The 19,350-nt window shown below is 38.2% G+C and overlaps 1 long non-coding RNA gene across 2 annotated transcripts; it reads right to left on the reverse strand.

The window, feature by feature from the left end:
• Positions 1 to 1,015: 1,015 nt before the first annotated feature.
• Positions 1,016 to 18,093, reverse strand: LOC124870449. 2 transcript variants are annotated; one of them, XR_007038776.1, is made up of 6 exons: positions 18,029 to 18,093; positions 13,003 to 13,107; positions 12,637 to 12,747; positions 4,414 to 4,512; positions 3,349 to 3,400; positions 1,016 to 1,897 (listed from the first exon to the last, which is right to left on the reverse strand). It is a non-coding gene; the product is annotated as an uncharacterized LOC124870449 (long non-coding RNA). The 2 variants fall into 2 exon arrangements; XR_007038775.1 differs by lacking the exon at positions 3,349 to 3,400.
• Between the last annotated feature and the right edge of the window lie 1,257 nt (positions 18,094 to 19,350).

A 19,350-nucleotide genomic window follows, 5' to 3' on the forward strand; every position in this document is an offset into this window, starting at 1 on the left:
TGGAAAGATCTCAAAAAAGTCGTAGAAGCCTTGCCCCTTCTACGAGTTTTTTTTTTGTTGTTGAGATTTTTCCATGAGTTTTGACTCTAGCGTTCAGGAGGAGAATCTCTTACATGTATAGTTTTGGTATTTTGACTCATCAACATTTATTTTGCAAAAACACAGCAAACATATTTAGTCAAATAAAGACCAGCTCGAACATTTAAACCCTTTTCTTCAGTGCATTAAAAACAGGTCTAGAAAGAGCTGATGAAAAGAAAAACAGGGAAAACATTTTTTTGTATTCAGTTACAACCTCTTTAAATTTCTATCAGTCCTTTTAATATTTTAACGTAAAAATGTGGCAAATTGTGTTCATGACAATAACAGTGTTACGACCCCCCTCGGTTTACGGGAAGGGGGAAGTAAACATTTGAACCAGGTTTATTGGTTTTGTGAATGAAAGAGTCATTTATTGCTTTTCAGTTCAGTTTCTGTTAGTTGTAACAAAATACAAACAAAAGGAGGGTACTTAACGAAGTACAAACCATTTGAAAAATAAAAAGGGGTAAAACCCAAATTACACAATGACTATAAATGTAACAAAATAAACAACAATCAGTAATTTAACTGAAAATAATCCCCCAAAAGGAGGGACAAGCTAACTCAACAGTTTCTTAAAGAGTCCCAGCTAACAATAAGCAAATAAACAAATCAAGATAAAGCTTAACAAGCTTTAAAGAGACTCCTCTGAGCCAAGCTGGAGTCAAGCTAACCATCAAGCAGGTAAACACAAAATAGTCAAGCTGCACAACAAGCAGGTAAGCACACAGGCAAGGTCAAAAGTGGCGAGCTGTTCAGTTCAAATCACAGCTGCCCTTAGTGGCAGGTGCAGAGTTCATATCGTGCGACATCGGCTGGCCAGTCTGTTGATGATGGTACAAAACAAAACACACACATCCACACATACGGCTACCAGCCGTAACAAAAAGTCAAAATAAAAACATTGTCTTACAGAAAGTCATGACTGTCAAGGTTATTTAATTCAGTTTATTTCTAAACTCTGATTCATAACAATTACAAAACATTTTATCTAGAAATATGCAGTGAATATTAACCAATCATGTAGTCAACTACCAGCAATCCAATTCAATCCTAGTCATTAAACAATCCAGTAAAGTTCAGTTTATCATTCCAGTTGGTAGAAACCCTGACTTTCCCTCCAGAACACATAGCAACAGTGAACTGTTGATTGCATTGAGTTGTGTTATCAAGACAGATTTATTTGTTCTATCTGGTCTATTAATGTTTTAATTAAGGAAATAATGCAGTGAATTACGCCAGTGGTACTAAAGGTCATAATAAAGCCATTTTCTCATTACTGTCATGTTAACACTTATAAAGATAAAGCTTAACAAATTCAGCAATTAAGTTTTTAAGAATCGGTGAAATGTTTTATTAAACTAGGCATATGTCTGAATGCTGTTATGTATTAGCGTGTACCTTTTGACAACAACTAAACTTCACTGCAAGTTCTGTTTATCTAATAGTTGCATGCAAGTCAAAGAACAGAATAATGATTTTTTATCCAATTAACATTAACCCAAATATTTAGATCATTAAATTTAGTTGTTAGCTGACAGGACCTCACTAATATTTCAAACAATGATTCTAATATTTAAGGAACATATGTAATAGTTACAAATTAAATATCAGATGTTTTCACACTTGCTACTTATCCCGTTCTTTGATATGTAATATTTTTCAACAATCTTTATTTATCCTCCAGTTCTTCATATTTTATTTCCAAGCATCTCCAGGCTTTGTATTGATGCAGCAGGTTGGTCTGATTCCTAATTATTCCAAGTGCAAATGATCAGAAACTTGGCCTTGATTCCTCCATCCATCCAGGAGAGACCTGTAGATTAGACAGATCTGATTAATCAGTATTCTCATCCACAGTTTAAACCGAGGTCATCTGAAAATACAGTTTTATGGATAATGAAAACATCTCTGGGTCAAGTCATGTTAATGTTAACAAACGGCACCCAAATAGAGAGGAGTCCCATCTTACAAATAGTTTAAGACTGAATAGAAATAGAATTCAAAGTAAATCTTATACAAAAGTACAAAATGTCACAACATGAAGAAAATACTTTTGTGAAACACAAGATAAAAATATGAAACATTGATCCAAACCCAACAGCTGAATCTGAAGACATTTTATTTTAATAACCTCTATATTTGTTTTTATTAATATTCATCTTCCCTGGACTTGTATGTGTCATGTTGGGTTCCGAACCAGGAGACTCTAGAACAGCACACCAGAGAGACAGGAAAGGTTTAAACAAGTTTATTGAAATTGTGTTTTTGGGCAGTGTCAGGGTTCTGTAGCCAGCGGGCTTCAGGGATTGGCTCACTAGGAAAGAGAGAGTGGTTACTATCAGGCAGGTGGTTCTTAATGTTAAAGGTAAGAGTGGTCCTTGGACTGAGGTTAATTCACTGAAGTATTTACCAAGGGCAGGAGGCTGAACCACAGCGGGTTCTCCAGGAAGCGGGTTTGCTGACAGCCAGCAGGGTAAAAGCCAGAACCACAGAGGATTTATCTAGGGCAGGGTCTTGTTGTCAACAACCACTCGGCAGAGTAAACAATCCAATGCCTTCTCCAAGGTCTCAGCCAAGAGTGTAGGAACAAGTTAAACATTGGAGGGGACACATTTTGGAAACCTTACAGATCCATAAGTGGTTTAAGATATTTTATTGGGGGCTGCACGGTGGCACAGTTGGTAGCTCTGTTGCCTAGCAGCAAGAAGGTCCTCGTTTTGACTCCTGGCCTGGGGTCTTTCTGCATGGAGTTTGCATGTTCTCCCCGTGCATGCGTGGGTTCTCACAGGGTACTCTGGCTTCCTCCCACAGTCCAAAAACATGACTGTTAGGTTAATTGGTCTCTAAACTGCCATAAGGTTTGAATGAGTGTGTGCATTGTTGTTTGTCCTGTATGTCTCTGTGTTGTCCTGCGATGGATTGGCGACCTGACCAGGGTGTAACCTGCCTCTTGCCCGTGCACACCAACCCCCCTATGACCCACTATGGAATAAGCAGTATAGAAGACGAACAAATGTTTTATTGGTCAAAAATGCCTAGAACCCTTGATGTCTCTGCATGCAATTATGATATTACATATGGTAATACACAGTATCAGGATTTGACTTACAAAATATTTAAAAAACATCTTTTGAGGCTTTTCTTATACATAAAGATTATTAACAACTGATTTGCAGATGTGTTTAGGCTTATACAGTCAAATCTGTTAATAGCATAACCTCACCCTGACATCAAAATGTTCACTGATTTATTTTAAGACCTCACCTCCAGCCCTGTACCATCCTCTTCATCTGTTTGTGCTGCTGCATTGCTGCTCCTAAACATACAAAATAGCTTCAGAGATGCATGTCTAAGGTGCAGCTCCTGAGCATAAAGGTGGCACATTTTAAAAATAAATGTGGGAAAAAATCCACCTCCTTCGTTACTATGGAGCAGGAGCTGCATTTCACCATATAAATGTGCAGAACACTTGTGGGGTGTTCTAGTGCAGCTGATAACCTCGTATTCTAACCTAAACCTTTATAGTACAGTGGAAATAAATAATTAATGATAAAAAAAATCAACCTGACATCAGTTCTCACCTGTTCTTCTTTCTGGATCTATTCTATCAATAATGTGATTTTTAAACCTTACTCCCCACCCTGAAGCTGCCCCTGGCTCTAATATTTTGATCGCTAATCACTTAAGACCTCCCTCGAGCTTCCTCCGTCTCTCCACCTTTTATTGCTTACACTGCTTCACATAATACACATAATATCTAATACAATGTCAGACATCATAAATAGCCGAGTATGATTAGGTGTTGACCTCGTAATGTGTAACCGTTACTCACTGACGTAACTCTTTTTAAGAAAACAAAGCAAGTCCTGCAGTTGTTTAAGCCATTTCTTTTGTGGTGGCATTTTGATAAAATAAGATGACAAAACATTTTTTAAAGGTATTGACGTTACTTTGGAAGCCTGACAATGTTAGCAGTTCAATAATGGACGGGTGCCCATCCCATGATTAAGATGATTTAACTTAAAAGATTTGGTTTTTAAATATAAATGTAAACTAACAACAAGACGTTATAAATACATAGTACATATATATCATATGAGGTAAAGATTTCAAAATCCAGTATTTTTCTCCTCCGCGGTGCAGCTGCACCTACCTGTCACACCTTGGTGGAAGAAAGGAGAAACAACACCCACAGAGCAAGACAAACCTGCACACAGCTCCGTGACCTGACCGTATGTATTTTCAATAAGTAATTTTCTTTTCTCCCAACTAACCCAACCGATGGAAAAACAAAATAAAGCCCAAAAAGCTCAAACAATTTGAACTTACTTGAGATGTCAACTTTGAACTGAAGACCTCCAAAGGTCTGGTCCATCAATGTGATGTTAAAATCAACAGGCCCAAAAGCAAGAGGAGGAGGAATTGGGACTGAATAGAAACAGAAATAAACAAAGTTATTGTTTTGTTTGTACAAGCTAAAGCTCGACTACATCAACATTCACAGCTCAGTGTGCATCAGGATGCTACTTATTCATTTATTTATTTTACCCAACCTTGTCTACATTTTTTTTTATCAACAACAATAATTTTGGACTCTGGCAGGGCTGCCCTTTGTCACCGATCCTGTTCATAACTTTTATGGACAGAATTTTTAAGCGCAACCAAGGGCCAGAGGGGTCTGGATTGGGGGCCAGTAGATTTCGTCTCTTCTTTTTGAGGATGACGTGGTCCTGCTGGCCCCCTCTAGCCAAGACCTACAGCATGCGCTGGGGCGGTCCGCAGCCGAGTGTGAAGTGGCTGGGATGAAAATCAGCTCCTCCAAGTCCGAGGGCATGGTTCTTGACCGGAAAAGGGTGGCTTGTCCTCTCCAGGTTGGAGGAGACACTTTGTCGGTCTGTTGTGGTGAAGAGAGAGCTGAGCCGAAAGGCAAAGCTCTCGATTTACTAGTCGGTCTACCTTTCTACCCTCAACTATGGCCATGAACTTTGGGTCATGACCCAAAGAACGAGATCCTGGATACAAGCGGCTGAAATGAGCTTCCTCCGTAGGGTTGCCGGGCACTCCCTTAGAGATAGGCTGAGGAGCTCAGAGTAGAGCCGCCACTCCTCCACATCAAGGGGAACCAGTTGAGGTAGCTTGGACATCTATACCGGATGCCTCCTGAACACCTCCCAGGTGTTCCAGGCATGTCCCACCGGGAGAAGGCCCAGGGGACGGCCCAGGACACGCTAGAGGGACTATGTCTCTCAGCTGGATGGGAACGCCTTGGGCTACCCCGGAGGAGCTGGAGGAGGTGTCTGGGGAGAGGGAAGTCTTGGCGTCCCTTAATTAGTTTGCTGCCCCCGTGACCCGGATAAAGCGAAAGATGCTGAGTAAGGAACGAACAATAATTTTATTTTTTCCTATACAACAAAGATGAAAAATATAAAATATAAAAAAGATATACATCTTGTTGGATGGGTGTGAGGACTTGTTATCACTCATGTAAAAACCTTGGGTTGCAAGGCACCTGCACTATGCCTTCCTCCCTGTGTGTGTGAGATCATTGTTATCTCTGTGTGAACCAGCCTCCTTTCCGTCTCACACACATACACCCTGTCTGAACTGTCTGTTGAACTGTGTATATAAATAAAGAGATAGGGTGTCAAAACTTTGTAGTTTCACTGCAAAGTGGGCTACCCTTGTCACAAGTAACTATGACTGTATCGTTCTTACCTCTGAGTTGACTAAAGAATACCTAACATTTATTGGTCCTTCGAAGCCGGATTAATTCAATAACCTTATTTCTCTTTGCTTTAACAGTGACTCTGGGATCCGTGGGGGAAGCCTGACGTCGAGCGAAGCACCGCTGCACAGCCTCCATTAGCCGGAGTGGCTGAAAGTCCCGGTGTGTGTGAATTCACACCTGGCCAGTGGGTTATTGCCTTCCTCTGCGCGGGGTGACTCTCACAGGGTCCAAAGAGTCACCAAGAAGTCAACTCCGAGGTGAGACAGTTTTAAAATACAGTTCATAGGAAAAGTACTTAACAGTCGTTGGTAGTGCGTCGCCGGTAAGGACGCTGCATTCGAATGGTTTTATTCCACCGTGAAAGGGATAGTGACAAATTTGGTACAATTCCGCCGTGAAGGGGATTAAAGAAAACGACTGAGGATTATTCTCCTGCGAGGGAATAGAGTAAGCGCTATATAAATAAAAGAAGAAAAGTACTTAAAAGTCGTTGGTAGTGCGTCGCCGGTAAGGACGCTGCATTGGGATGGTTTTATTCCACCGTGAAAGGAATAGTGACAAATTAAGGTAGGGCCCCGCCAAGAAGGGGGCCAAATAAAACGACTAAGGGTTATTCCCCTGCGAGGGAATAGAATAAGCGCTATAAAAGTAAAAAAAACGGAGTAAATTGAGCTCATAAAATAACACCAAGTTAACTTAGAAAAATTACAAGGTACCTGAAACTAACTGTGTGACTGTGTTGTGTGTGTATATGGAGGACTAAGCATTTTAATAGAATCATAGCAGGATTCTGCTAGTCCTGTGTTTTCTTTTGCCCAGATTAAAACTACGTACTGGTGACTTTGGAGATTCAGGTCGGATTTCATTCCAGAAAATTAACACCGCTGCGAATTAGTCGCAGTAGAAGGGCGTGTTAATGTCCTCTCCTTAAAGTCTCATGCCAGTGACCTTTTATCTGGGACATTTATACTATAATTAAACTAACATAAAACATAATGGGGAAGAAACAAAGTAAACTAATTGACTTAGAAGGGGAGGTAAAGTTTATGGAGAACTATGTAAAAGGAGCAGGTATGATCTGTCATAGATGGAATAAAAAATAAAAAACATGGGTTTTTGGGCAAATTAGATACAAAGGATGTCTTAAAATTACAAGGGGATCTAAAATTAGCAATAATGAAAACTAAAAAGAGAAAAATAACAAAGAACAATGGGGGAAGAACAGAGAAAAAGCTCTGATTTAACAGAAATATGTGCACGATGGCATAAAAATACGGATTTTCAGGTAACTTAATTATCACTGAAATCCTAAAACTACATGGGGATCTTAAACTGGAGATTATGCATTCAAAAGATTCAAGAGACAATAAAAAACCTTGCCAGGTTATAATTTCAAAGGGGACTTTTCAGTCCCTGAGTGCTCACAGTTGATAAACAGATTAAAACAAAAAGATGAATTAAAAAAACAACAATAAGAGCAGCTTTTAACTGACATAGCCATAATACTGAGGCCTTAAGAAAAGCACAGGAAAAAACTTTCAGCTTAACTGAAAACAAATAAAGGGGGGGGGGCGGACCGCCACCCATCCCAGGTTAGATTATAAAGACTAAGAGGTGGTTTTAGAGGACGTGGTAAAAGAAGTTAAAATAGGAGGTGACAATGTGGACAACATGGAAACTGTCCAACTGGACAACCCAGTGAACAATGACTAGAGAAGAGAGAACAGAATGTTGTTAAAGAAGTAATCTGAGAGTAAAAGATTTTGTAGGCAAGCATTAGTGAGAAACAGGTGCTTTAAAAATCATTCTATGGTGTTATACTACTAACAATATCATGATAAAATGCAAAAGATTCATTTTACAGGGAAATAATTCCATATTTGGCTCAGATTGTGTGCATTCTTCATTTTTCCTCTTTGAGAGAAGTTAAATTTCAGCTCTGTGAAACGACCTTGACAAAGAGATGCAGCTGCCTGAAAACAAAGATAAAACTTCTGCAAACAGCAGAAGTCTGTCTCTGCTGAAAGGTCTAAAAAAATAAATTGTAACTCTACCCTGCATGTGTCAAACTCAAGGTCCGCGGGCCAAAACCGGACCCCAGAAGTTTAGTGATTCTCTAGAAGTAGAGCCTTTTAATATGGTGATTGTGTGCTTGAATGTTATTTTGTCAATCAATAAGCAGTTTTGTCTACATTCTGCCACAATCTGCCTTTTGAAAATGTTTTGAATCTTGCTCTTTATGTATAAAAAAAAAAAGAAAGAAAAGAAAAATTGGCTAAAGTCTGCAGACACAAAATGAACCTGGATTGAAGCTCTAACTAAGTTTATTTAATCTGAGATCCTCTCCAAATGCAACAGTATATGTCAGTCTACATGAGATACTAACAACTTCACCTACTGGTATAATATAAAGATCTGATTGAATATGTGAAACAAACAATGATGAAAGTTTTTCAACAGGTGATGCTCATCCAGAAGGAAGACAGTGTTCCTAGGAAATGCAGCTCATTCATTAACAATCATTTTTTCTCCTATAGGTGGAAGTTTTGCTGACTAATCATAGGCTGGATCTATGAAACATTATGAGCACAGACCAAATGACCAAGGTTCTGACTGACTTATGAACCTCACTGACCTGACAATGATAACATGACACCCAACAGACAACACCTTTAAGGTGGACCCACTAAGACCACCTTATTGATTCTTGGTGAATAAAAAAAAAAAAAAAGAATTGAAGCGTTCAAAACAGACCTAGTGGAAACAAAAGGGGTTATGAGGAAACAATGTGCATTTTAAGAATAATAGAAGTCAAATTATGTTCAAATTTTTGCAAATAAAAATTACTCTGACAGAAAAATAAGTAAGTAGTGTGTGAATGTGTGTGAATGGGAATGACTGATTTCATTGTAATGCATCTTTGAGGGACCTTAAAAGCGCTAATAAAGGTCTGATGTTCTGATGATCTTTGCCAAATTTATATCTTAATAAGGTTTCCAGAATCTTTTCCGAAAAATCATATAAAGATAGCAAAGGTTCTACCTGTATTAAAAATACTGATAACCATAGGAAAGTTCATAGATCTGTCTTCAATTTTTCCTAATTCTTTTACAAACAGGTTATTTAAACTTTCATGTGGCCAAATGTCTGTGTTTGACTTTCTGTTTTTGTGAAATAAATGTCTGTTTCATGTTATGTAAAAATTAGAGTCCTCAACATACCATAATAATATTAGGTCAGTTCTCTATGGTAAAACAAAAAGATTTTAACAGATGTTTAGACTTTTTCCAGTCAGGTTCAAAATGATTGAATTACACTCGAACTTAACATAAGATGAAATTAACCTTAACAGAATTACTGGACTGGACTGAAATAGATAAAACTTTAGTTAATTGAAACAAACTTTAGTTACTTGAATTAAATACAAAGCTGACTGAAAGTGTATGTTGTATCTATAAAACTGGGTAAAACAAACTAAGATTATAAGATATAATATGCCCTTCATTTTTTGTGTTCATCAGTGAGTGAGTTTTTATTTTTTATTTTTAATAAGAACTAAACCAAGCATTATTTATAATAATAGCAAATACCAAAAATATTGATCTCATTTTTAAATGTAATAAGGACTTACTTTATAAAATATGATAAAAAAGAATAATAAGAATTTGGAAAAACAGAGGCTTTAAACCTCTGCAGGAACAGCACTGACACTGTCAAAGGTAGATCCTAATACAGGAATCTGGAAGCTCATTCTGGCGTGGATAGTCAAAGTCCATCCAAGGATACATTTAGATGAGGCAGAGGGACAAATACAGGGCTTAGCTGAGAGCAACATGCATCCTGCCCTAGCTGCTGTCCCACCTGAACTGTGGTCCCAATCATCAACTGATGTAGGACTTATAAAGGGGTTCCCACCATACAAGGTTAAAACTAATATCTGAAAAAAGGCCATTAGTCCGCCAATACCCCTTAAAGCCAGAAGCTGAAGAAGGTATTAAGCCAGTAATACAAGATATGTTGAAGTCAGGAATATTAAGAGAAGCACCTGACGCTACATGCAAGACATATCACACTGACATCGCTATTATTATCACAGCCAAACATAACTCTAAAAAGATGTGCCCTTTAAATCCAAGTACTCTAATACCTACTGCAGAAGATGGAAAACCACATTCTGATAAAGCAAAAGTTGAAGAAGACACCAAACCCAGACAAGACATTTCTCAAATCCTTATACCAGATTCATGTGTTGTGTTTGTAGATGGCTCAGCATCTAAAGATGAATATGGAAAGAATAGAGTTGGTTATGCAATAACAACCATCGATAGGATAATAGAAGCTAAATCTCTACCCAATACATGCTCAGCACAAACAGCAGAATTATATGCTGTAGTAAGAGCATGTGAATTACATGAGGGACAAATACTTACTATATACACAGACAGCCAATACGTTTTCGGATCAGTACATCACCATGCTAAGATTTGGCAAAATAGAGGTTTTAAAACATCATCAGGGACAGAACTAACTCATTTCAACCTATTAAAGAGAAAATGTCAGATCTGCTATTTATAGACACAGACGTGCTGAAAGACGCCCAACAGTCAGCACCCAAGACAGAAATAAAGGCCTGGCTAAAGAGAGGAGCACAGAAAAAAGATGACATCTATCAGATAGAAGATAAACCAATCCTCCCAAAAACATTTATACAACACAGCGGCTACAATGACACATTGGGAAGACCCACGTGTCAAGGGGGGAATATGTCACATCTGGTAAAGCATTAATGCTACACTATAAATATTTCTGACTATGCAAATCATTTTTGCAGATCATGCATAATTTGTTGCAAACACGGGGGAAGAAATATTGCCTAGTTGTAATAGATGAACCTAGTGACACATTTCTTCCCCACATATGGTATCCCACAGATTATAAGGTCAGATAATGGAACTCATTTTGTAAATAAATTAATAGAACTAAGTTCTAATGCATTAGGGTTTCAGTTAAAGATTAAGGAAAACAATGGAAGAAACAGGGAGGCCATGGCCCGAATGCCTATCCCTGGTTAATTATGGATGAGAATAACTCCAAATCAAACCGGTCTTACTCCATTTGCCACCTACTGTACATCATTGTATAACTCCACCCACTGTGTTCTGAGCCTGAGATCACGTGACACCAAGTTGCTGATGTGAATTTGTATTCTCAAAGAAATAGTACATGGCAGACCGTTTTCTCTGCCCTCTGACATGAATGAAATAGAGAAAGCACAACAGGAACCTTCATTAGCTGAGTGGATGAATAAAATGTTGCAGACAAAAGAAGAACAAATGTCCAGTGGTCTGCCGATAATCTCTGCTCCTATCCCACAGAATGAGGCCTGGAGACCTGGTCCTGATTAAGACACTCCACCGGAAGGATTGGAGCACTCCTTGGTGGAAAGGGCCGTTTCAAATACTCCTGACAACGCCCACAGTTCTGAAAATAGCAGAGAGGCCTTCCTGGATCCATAAAAGCCACTGTAAGCCAGTTTTGCCGTTACAGGAGCCAAACCAACCGACGGGGTAGCAGAGGAAGTCCGGGTTCAAAGATGGCCCAGCGTCTCAAACCGGTGAAGAAAACAGCTGATCTGCGCCCAATTATAAAATGGCTCTCTGTAACTTGTGGACAGGACTGATAAGCCTGAGCTTAATTCTGGTAGCAGGACTCTTTCTCTATCTAAAGCAGGATCCACAGGAGGTGATACCGAACCAGAAGAGATGGACATCAGACGGGACCCATCTCAGAACACTGACGGAAGAACATGACGCACATCCATTCCTACAGAATTTCTGGTATTGTTCATGGTGGCATATGCAACACTGAACTAGGTAGAAATGCACGAAAATGAAGGGGACGATTATGATGACATGTTGTAAATAAATCACATCAAAAGCCTGAATGTACTCATACATTGTATTTCATAAAATGACCTTACAGCAGAAAATCGAAAGAAGTTGTTGATTAAGTGAAATGAGAAAAAGTACAATGATGACATAAACAGGGCAGATTTTTTAATTCCTTTATTATGTTTCACTGTTTTCATTAAGTATTATTCTTTTATTTTTATGATTTCAAGTATTATTATTTTATTTTTATGATTTCAAGTATCATTATTTTATTTTTATGATTTCAAGTATTATTCTTTTATTTTTATGATTTCAAGTATTATTCTTTTATTTTTATGATTTCAAGTATTATTCTTTTATTTTTATGATTTCAAGTATCATTCTTTTATTTTTATGATTTCAAGTATCATTATTTTATTTTTATGATTTCAAGTATCATTCTTTTATTTTTATGATTTCAAGTATTAATCAACATTTAACTTTTAATGGTCGCCGAGGGCGGCGGGGCCGTATGAGTATTTCCCACAAAATATAATCTGTTTACCGTCCGTGGGTTTTCGCTCATACAAAGTATTTTTCTTACTCGTTTTTATATTAAATGTTTTTACTTGTGATAAAAGGAGGGACTGTTGGATGGGTGTGAGGACTTGTTATCACTCATGTAAAAACCTTGGGTTGCAAGGCACCTGCACTATGCCTTCCTCCCTGTGTGTGTGAGATCATTGTTATCTCTGTGTGAACCAGCCTCCTTTCCGTCTCACACACATACACCCTGTCTGAACTGTCTGTTGAACTGTGTATATAAATAAAGAGATAGGGTGTCAAAACTTTGTAGTTTCACTGCAAAGTGGGCTACCCTTGTCACAAGTAACTATGACTGTATCGTTCTTACCTCTGAGTTGACTAAATAATACCTAACACATCTGAACTCACCTGACACATTAATGTTGAACTTAACACGTCCAAAGGTCAGCTCCACTGATGAGATGGAATTAATAATGGCAAATAGACAGCAAGAAATCCCATCTTTCAGAAACGGTAGGACTAAATTGAAACAGAAATATACAGAACCCAAAGTTATTCTTTAATTTTAAAAGTTAAAGGTCAAGTAGGTCATATTCACAGCTCTGTGTGCATCAAGACTCTAATTACAATTATTTATTAAAATATTTTCCCAAACCTCGTCCAATTTTTTTTAATTAAACAACTATTTTCCTATTTCCTCAGCAACAACAGATGGTGGAAAATAGAAATGATAAAAAATGGATGAGATAAATCTGATCTCAGCTGACCCCTCACCTTTCAGTACAACCTGAACAGCTTCCTGGGACAGCTCCACCAATCGGATGGCAGGATTATTGGCAGCCAAATCCAGAAAAATCCCATCCTCCCGAAGGTTTGAGACTGTATACAAATAGAAAAAACAAACAAAATCTTTCACCAGCGTTGTATTTCATTTTTGTATACAAAATACTTTGAGATATTTATGTTTTATAAATGCTTAATGATGTAATTTATTTTCTCTCACCCTGTGTGTATTTTTGTTACAATTTTATATTTTCCAGACAACCAAAAAAGATTCAAAAAAGAAATCACTAAAAACATTTAATAAATCTGATTTTAAAATTGTGATAGTATTTTAATGTATAAAGAGGAAAAAAAACAGATTAAAATACTATAAAGAGAAATAAATAAATGAAACCAAAAAGTAAAGTCAGACAGCCATCAACATAGACAACAAAAAACCCTTTCATAAAAATGCCTCTACTGCTGTAAGAGATTCAATAATAATGAATCAAGGAATTAACTTTAAGTTGAAAACGGCAAGCCTTCGAGGCTAACTAGCATAGCTTCATCTTGTTGAAGGTCCAAGCTTGTGGAAAAGTTATCGGCAGCCAAAGTTGATGAGCAACACTTCCCTGATGTGTTTAAATCTACCTTTCATTGTTTATCTTATCTTGTCATAAACAGAACAACATTTTCTAAAACAAACTCCAAATACAAAGCTGGTAAAGCGAGGTAAAATGAGACTACGCTAAGGCGTCCGACTATATATGCCCCAACAGTTGAGCAAATGTACGTGAGCAAGAAAATATACGTGAGCAAGAAAATGTATGTGAGCAAGAAAAACAAAAACAAACTCACCAACAAACCAGCAAATCAGAATGAATAAAATCAGTGAACGAATGGGATGCATTTTGAGTGATAGCTACAAACAATAACCAAAAACGACGTGCTGACGATGACACGTCTTCTACGACTGAGCTTTTTTACATGAGATCGTGCTCTCTAGCGTTCAAGAAAAGAATCACATGTAGAGTTTTGTTATTTTGAGTCATCAGCAACTGTTCTGCATAAACACAGCAAACAGATTGTATCAAATAAACACCAGCTCGAACATAACACTTTTCTTCAGTTCATTAAAAATAGGTTTAGAAATAGCTTAGTTGATTACTTTATTCAACAAACTCATGGTCCACAAGAAAACAACAACACGACATATAAAAAAGAGAAGAGAGAAATAAAAAAAATAATATTTATAAAAGACTTGCATACCAATGTTTCCACAGAGATGGATGTGAAAACATTACAATAAGACTGTTCAATGAGCTGCACAAACGACACATAAACTTATATATCAGATTTCTCACAAGTGCCTGGAATGTTCTGACATGTGCATTACAAAACATCTCACTTGCACTGCTGAACCTGGGTTTCTTGAGCAGAATTCTCAAAGAGTCATTATAGGCAACCTTAAGCTTCTGCATACTAGCTTTTTTAAATTTACACCACAAAGGAGCTGTATACAAGGATGTACAGTAAGCTTTAGATAGGCTTATTTTCACCTCATCAGTGCACATATGGAATTTCCTCCCCAGAATGTTTGCCTGGGCGTACAGCATGCGACACTGCCGATAAATGTCATCATCATCACAGAGCTGGTCTGTGATGTAGTGACCCAGATATTTAGTTTTGGAACAAACATTTAACTTTTGCCCTGACAGAAAAAAATCAGGGAAGCAAAGTTGTTTGTCAGCTTTAGTCCTACAAACTAGTACAACAGTTTTCTTAGCATTATACTGCACATCAAAACTCAACCCATAATCAGAGCAGATGTTCAGTAACTGCTGGGTGAGAGGACAGCCAGGTCATCAGCATACATGAAATGATTGACCAACGCATAACCAATCATACATCCAGTTTTACAGAGGTTCATTTCTTGTGACAGGTCATCCATGTACAAGTTAAACAAGGCAGGCGAAAGAAGTCCACCCTGACGCACACCATTACTCACACCAAAGGAAGCAGAGATATCATTTCCCCATTTTACATGCATTTTCTGGTTAGAGTACCAGTACACTAAAATTCGTGTAATAATATCTGGAACACCTCTCTGTTTTAATTTGTTAAATAACTTAAAGTGGTTGACACGATCAAAGGCCTTAGAGGCATCAATAAACCCAATTAACACCGATGAATTTTTCCTTAGATATGCTCTTGCTGCTTCTTTCAGGCCACAAATACAGAAATCAGTTCCCAACTTGGCTTTAAAACCAAATTGATTATCTGTTGTACTAATAAACTGATTGAGCCGACCAAGCAGGATTTTTTCTAATACTTTAGATATCACGCAAGCTAAAGCTATTGGTCTATAATTATTAAGGCTACCAACCTTACTAGCTTTGTCCTTAATTACCGGCACAAGGGTAACAGATAATAAGGAATCAGGCAACTGCCCATGGGTCATAACTTACTTTTTTGGATTCAGTTACAGCCTGTTTTAAAATTTCTATCTGTCTTTTTAATATTTTAATATAAAAATGTGGTAAACTGTGTTAATGAAAAAAAGTCATACTAACACCATTTTCTCACTGAAAGTCATGACTGCCATGTTAATTCAATTCAGTTTGTTTCTAAAGGTCTCATTCATAACAATTGTTGTCTAAAGACACCTTACAAAAAACATTTCCACAAATATGCAGTGAATATTAACCAATGATGTAGTTGGCTACAAACAATTCAGTTCAATCGTAGTTATTAAACAATCCAGTAAAGTTCAGTTTATCATTCCATTTGGTAGAAACCCTGACATTCCCTTCAGAACGAACACATAGTAACAGTGAACTGTTGATTGCATCGAGTTTTGTTATCAAGACAGATTTATTTGTTCTACCTGGTCTTTTAATGTTTTAATGAAGGAAATACAGTAAATTATGCCGATGGTACTAAAAGTCATAATAAAGCTATTTTCATAGAGCAAATATTACTATCATCGTAAAAACACAGATAAAGTTTGATTGTCAGGAATCTGGGATGTCTATGTCTGAGTGGTTGGTTTTATCTGTTTTTGGAGTCTTAGGTGGGTAGAGTGGGTACCACTGTTGCCTTGCAGCAAGAAGGTCATGGGTTCAACTCCCAGCTGGGGGTCTTTCTGCGTGGTGTTTACATGTTCTTTCTATGCATGGGTATTTTGGCTTTCTCCCACAGTCCAAAAAGATGACTGTTAGGTTAATTATTCTCTATTGATTCCCCTTAGGTATGAATGGGTTTGCATTGTTGTTTGTCCTGTATATGTCTCTCTGTTGCCCTGCGATGGACTGGCGACCTGTCCTGGGTGTACCCTGCCTCTCGCCTGTAGACCAGAAGATAGGCTCCAGCTCCCAAGCAACACGAAATGGAAGAACTGGTTATAGAAAATGGATGGAGTCTAAGTCTCCACTGGAGGGCGCAGTTGGACTGGAGTTGCTGATCTTTGGACGATGGATTTGAGCAGGTGTACACACCTATTCATTATCGAGCCATCGGCTGGAATACATGAGGAAATAGCTGCCAGTCCTTCATCGCTTGAGTGTAAACCTATGTTGTAAACCAGATGCCCTCTGAGTTCCTATGCTTCTCTCTGTGTTTTCTCTAAATATCTTTTTTGTTCCTCTTTTCTCAAGACAAACTTTCAAGCAGAAAACAAGTTCCTTCTCTGTGTGCCTCTGGATTTCTAAAGACCAACCACAAACAATAACGTTTTGATCTCCATCTCATCATTCTTAGTACAACCTGTCCGCTCTCTGATACTCCCATCTCCGCTTCTTGCTTGACCATCACCCTCCATCTTATCATCTACAAGCCACCATATGAACCCCTCCTCCATATACCACTAATTCTCCTGGGCATTCATCTTTTACATCATACAGTAAGCCTCCTCTATTTCCTTCCTCATTTCCCTACAGTTTTTCCCCTGCCCACCGCTCCCTGTGTGACTCTGCTGGCCCGTGTTTCCAGAAAAAAAAGCATACCAAGATCTCCTTCACATGCATATGACCCTTCACGACCTATATTCAGAGTCTTCAGTTCTCAACACAACTGTCACGGGTTCGACTCTCGGCCCAGGCAACTTTGCTGCATGTCTGTCACCTCTCCCCGCCCCCTATCCTTTGAGCTTACTGTCAAAAAATTTAGAAAAATAAAGGCCAGTAGTGCTGGAAAAAAAGACAAAAACCTTCCACTGGTCTCCTGAGAGTTTTCTCTCCATTTTGTTTAAACAAAACCAGGACAGTAAAGTGGACCTATCATGCAAAATTCACTTTTTGATTGTTTTTATACTTTCATTTGGGTCTCTAATGCTTCTACAAACAGTCCAAAAGCAAAAAACCCATTCAGCTGTGTTTTGGCTATAAAGGAATGTTTTATTTTGCCCAGAAAATGTTTGAATGTTTAAGAACGGTGGAAATGCTTCATCAAACTAGGTATATGTCTGAATGTTGTTATGTACTCGTACTCGTCGTCTTCCTTCCGCTTTATCCGGGACCGAGTTGCGGGGGCAGCAGAGACACCCAGACGTCCCACTCCCTAGAAACCTCCTCCAGCTCCTCCGGGGGGAGCCCAAGGCGTTCCCAGGCCAGCCGAGAGACACAGTCCCTCCAGCGTGTCCTGGGTCGTCCCCTGGGCCTCCTCCCGGTGGGACGTGCCTGGAACACAACCCGAGGAAGGCGTCCAGGAGGCATCCGGTATAGATGCCACCTCAACTGGCTCCTCTCGATATGGAGGAGCAGCGGCTCTACTCCTCACCCTATCTCTAAGGGAGTGCCCGGCCACCATACAGAGGAAGCTCATTTCAGCCACTTTTATCCGGGATTTTGTTATTTATTAGTTTTAAAATATTAACAACTAAATTTACACTAAATTAAGTGAATAGCTTTACTGTTTAAATCTAAGATAATTACTAAAATAACCAAAATAATCAAATTCATTTAAATCTCTAAATTCACTAATTTGAACCTTTTTTACACAACACTGCAGTCAATAATTAATTTAAACCAAATAATCTTACCTGTCTACAGGAGCTTACAGATAGGTTGGATTTTTAGGCATCTCTACTCTGGTTGTTCTGCTCTGATGCTCTGATCACTGAAGGCTTTTATACTGGCGTGATGTCACCTGACTGGCTGCTAGTACCTGTTAACTCAGAGGGTGGGGTGTTGCTCCCATAGACATGATATACTTATGTCTATGGTCGCTCCAGCCAAACCAGTCCTTGTGCTTTTATCTCATCCAAAATTTATATATTATTTTATTTTACAAGGCTTCCAGACTTTGTTGGGTTTGTAAAACAGATTCAAGATTTTCCAGAAGTTTGAGTTTTTCAGTTGTTACTCCTTGAGAACAGGTACATTAGTGATTTAAAAAAATTTTCATGAACAAACATACCTTTGTGTTAATGTTTTCATGTTAATGTGGTAAAGTTTGCTTTCACTTTGCTTTCAGTTTTAACAATAAGGGTGCCAATAATGGTTCAACTCATTCTTTTAAATGACAAAACGAATGTGCTGGGCTTACTGTGGATATTGCAATTACAAATGACTGCTTGCATGCAATATTTGGTTAGACACCATATTCTGTGCCGTGCTGTGCATTCACAATCTGCATACAAACAATATATTTGGCTAGTTGGATGGATCCAACTGCCCTTGAGGGTCAATATACGTGTATGTTTTGTGGCTGAGATGCTAAAGCTCACAGAAAATGTTGATGATGAAATGAAAGATATGAGTGTGGAAAACATGGACCTCATGTTTAATGTTTCAGTGGAATGTTTCCCTGATCATATTTGCAAGTCAAATCGTTTTATCTAGAGGAAATTAAATAAGAGGAACTTTCATTATTTCATATAAAAAATAAAAAAAAACCACCTGATTAGACACATTTGCATTGAAGTCCATCATAAAAATAAAGTAAACAGGAAGTCTTTCTGGGATCTTCAGGCTTTTTCATGGATAGACAGATGCAGAAATGTGATGTTTATACAGCAGTTTAGTCTGTGCATATTGTCAGTAGTCAAGGTCATCCTCAGAATATTTTTAAGGAACAAAAACAAGTGCATGCAAAAGGAATATTTTTGCATGCACCCAAAAACGGTGAAATATTCCTTTTTCATTCACTACTGACCAAAGATGTAGGCATACTTAATTGTTGGAACCAACTGATTAAAAAATCTCCACCTCTTTTTTTTTGTTTTTTTTGCCGCACTAGTGGCCTTTATTTGATAATTTCTTGACTGTAAGCAGACAGAAAATGGTGGAACAAGTGAGGGAAGGGTGTGCAAAAACTATCACTAGGGCTGGGATTCAATCCCGCCACAGCCTGCATCAAGGA

This window comes from Girardinichthys multiradiatus, chromosome 6 (genome assembly GCF_021462225.1).
Source record: "Girardinichthys multiradiatus isolate DD_20200921_A chromosome 6, DD_fGirMul_XY1, whole genome shotgun sequence".
In the NCBI taxonomy this organism is placed as follows: domain Eukaryota; kingdom Metazoa; phylum Chordata; class Actinopteri; order Cyprinodontiformes; family Goodeidae; genus Girardinichthys; species Girardinichthys multiradiatus.